Below are 3596 nucleotides of genomic sequence, written 5' to 3'. Positions count from 1 at the left end.
TCAACTAGATCGTTAAGTGTAAGGTGCCAATTTTAGCGGTTTTAAGTCAGTCAGAGTCAGTCTTTTTCTAGTTTTGCCGTTACGACAATATCAAACATGTTTGATATTATCGTAAGTCTTTCTAGTCGTGGCTCATGCAAATAGTGACGTGAACTATAAAAACCAATAGTGACCTCGCTCCAACACCAAACAGGAAGGGGCAAAGTAGGTGACAGCTGTAGCAAGGGACGTGATAAAACCCATGAATATGATCATTTGTTATTTAGTTTCTTATACATATTTAGTCGGCTCTTCCACGTGACAGAACAACTCTAAATCGGTTAGGGATGTCACACATGAAAAAATGCTGCAGAAACACGAAAATACTTTGAGTTTAGTAGGCTATCATTTCAGTTCCTGTTTATCTATTGCACGACGGGTAATAATTTAAAGGAATCTAGTTGCAGTCTTGTAAATAGTGACCCTGCAAGATCCCTAGTCATTGCAAAATCATAGTCTGTGACTTAAAACTCTACTACTTGTCTTTAGATGTGAGAGGGTCCGAGACTGTAGTCTTTCAAAAATCTTTTCCAAATCTTTGCAAATCTTTCCAAAGTCTGTCAGTGTAAGGAGGGCTTAACACACTCCTTGCATCACTGTATTCATATGTGAATTCACAGACGTAAATGGAGGTTTTGTGTGAGCCAGAAGTCCAAGGAATGCCATTGTTTAACACTGCACCTGAGATGATCAATTACATTACTGTTTTTAAATGGAAGTACAAATTTCATGACCATCTTGAGCATTCATTCGACCCTTTGATTATTGCACTTTTCATTTTCAGAAGGACTATGGATATATTAGTTGTTTTATGTCTCTGATGTTGATTTGCACAAAAAAATAAAGCAATGTTGGTCAAATGGTTTCTTTTTTTTTTGCACCGCTTCAGTGGGTGAAATGCCTCTTGGAACACTTTACATCACTATTATGGTTATGGTAATTGGACTTTGCAGACGCCTTTGTCCAAAGCGACACACAAATACAACCCCGATTCCAAAAAAGTTGGGACAAGGTACAAATTGTAAATAAAAACGGAATGCAATAATTTCCTAATCTCAAAAACCTATGTTGTATTCAGAATAGAACATAGACAACATATCAAATGTTGAAAGTGAAACATTTAGAAATTTCATGCCAAATATTGGCTCATTTAGAATTTTATGACTGCAACACACCTCAAAAAAGTTGGGACGGAGGCAATAAGAGGCTGGAAAAGTTAAATGTACAAAAAAGGAACAGGTGGAGGGCCAAATTGCAACTCATTAGGTCAATTGGCAATAGGTCATTAACATGATTGGGTATAAAAAGAGCATCTTGGAGTGGCAGCGGCTCTCAGAAGTAAAGATGGGCAGAGGATCACCAATCCCCCTAATGCTGCGCCGACAAATAGTGGAGCAATATCAGAAAGGAGTTCCACAGTGCAAAATTGCAAAGAGTTTGAACATATCATCTACTGTGCATAATATCATCCAAAGATTCAGAGAATCTGGAAAAATCTCGCGTAAGGGTCAAGGCCGGAAAACCATACTGGATGCCCGTGATCTTCAGGCTCTTAGACGGCACTGCATCAAATACAGGCATGCTTCTGTATTGGAAATCACAAAATGGGCTCAGGAATATTTCCAGAAAACATTGTTTGTGAACACAATTCACCGTGCCATCCGCCGTTGCCAGCTAAAACTCTATAGTTCAAAGAAGAAGCCGTATATAAACATGATCCAGAAGCGCAGACGTCTTCTCTGGGCCAAGGCTCATTTAAAATGGACTGTGGCAAAGTGGAAAACTGTTCTGTGGTCAGACGAATCAAAATTTGAAGTTCTTTTCGGAAATCAGGGACGCCGTGTCATCCGGACTAAAGAGGAGAAGGACGACCCAAGTTGTTATCAGCGCTCAGTTCAGAAGCCTGCACCTCTGATGGTATGGGGCTGCATTAGTGCGTGTGGCATGGGCAGCTTACACATCTGGAAAGACACCATCAATGCTGAAAGGTATATTCATGTTCTAGAGGAACTTATGCTCCCATCCAGATGACGTCTCTTTCAGGGAAGACCTTGCATTTTCCAACAAGACAATGCCAAACCACATACTGCATCAATTACAACATGGCTGCGCAGAAGAAGGGTCCGGGTACTGAACTGGCCAGCCTGCAGTCCAGATCTTTCACCCATAGAAAACATTTGGCGCATCATAAAACGGAAGATGCGACAAAGAAGACCTAAGACAGTTGAGCAACTAGAATCCTATATTAGACAAGAATGGGACAACATTCCTATCCCTAAACTTGAGCAACTAGTCTCCTCCGTCCCCAGACGTTTACAGACTGTTGTAAAGAGAAGAGGGGGTGCCTCACAGTGGTAAACATGGCCTTGTCCCAATTTTTTTTTAGATGTGTTGTTGCCATGAAATTTAAAATCACCTAATTTTTTCTCTTTAAATGATACATTTTCTCAGTTTAAACATTTGATATGTCATGTTCTATTCTGAATAAAATATGGACTTTTGAAACATCCACATCATTGCATTCCGTTTTTATTTACAATTTGTACCTTGTCCCAACTTTTTTGGAATTGGGGTTGTACAAAAAAAACCATAATATTTAAAATATAACAGGGAACATATTAGAATGTTTGTCAAACTATAATAACGAGAATAGCAATAGCCTAATAAGCAATATCAATTCAATAAATAGCTTAATAATATAAGTAATGAAATTGAGGGGGAACGCAATAATAAACAATAGTGTTCATTTATTCAAATATAAAAAACAATGACATGGTAAATATATTAAGGGACTGTTCGTTAGCCTATTTATGAACGGGGCCACCGGAGGGATTTTGAGTGCATCAATCTAAAGTTGCATGACCCTCCCCTGCCTGCTAGAACATTTTCAACGATCCTCCAGCAGCTTTTTCTAAAATGACATGACCCTCCCCGGCCAAATGTCGATACTTTCCGCCTACACTTTACAAAGTTATGAAAACTCATCGATTTAGGCCCTACCATTCTACAATCAACCTCTGCTTTCTGATCTTACACATCACACTTCACCAAGATGGTGGCCATTTCAGTAGATTTACTCACTAACATTGTTTGGAAACTAAATGCACCCTTCCTGCAACTGCATTAGCCTACTTGAAATAAGTTACTCCTCTAGTAAGTATTCACATGAAATAAAACAATAGCCTAAAACATTGAGACCATTCAACAAAGCACACTGGGTAATAACAAATTCAACACATGAACTTGTTGCTAGGCTTCCTCAGTCATTGTAAAGCTGCCGAAGCTGAACATTATCCAAAACTCAATTTCATTCATTGATAATCATTGTAATAATAGTTGTATAACAAGTCATCTAAACCTCTCCCAGCAGCAGGTCCGTTTAACTTGCTATAGTAAACACACCGTATTGTATGGGTATCATACTCTGTCCTCGCTACATTACAACATGAAGACCACCTGAACATATTGGACCATGGACCTAAAGAAGAGCGAGCTCTTCTAAGAGAACGGTGAGTGCGTGATATAGAATTGTATAGAAGCTACCGTTATCTTCAACC

This window comes from Alosa alosa, chromosome 1 (assembly GCF_017589495.1).
Source record: "Alosa alosa isolate M-15738 ecotype Scorff River chromosome 1, AALO_Geno_1.1, whole genome shotgun sequence".
Lineage (NCBI taxonomy): Eukaryota > Metazoa > Chordata > Actinopteri > Clupeiformes > Clupeidae > Alosa > Alosa alosa.
This window is presented reverse-complemented; position numbering follows the sequence as displayed.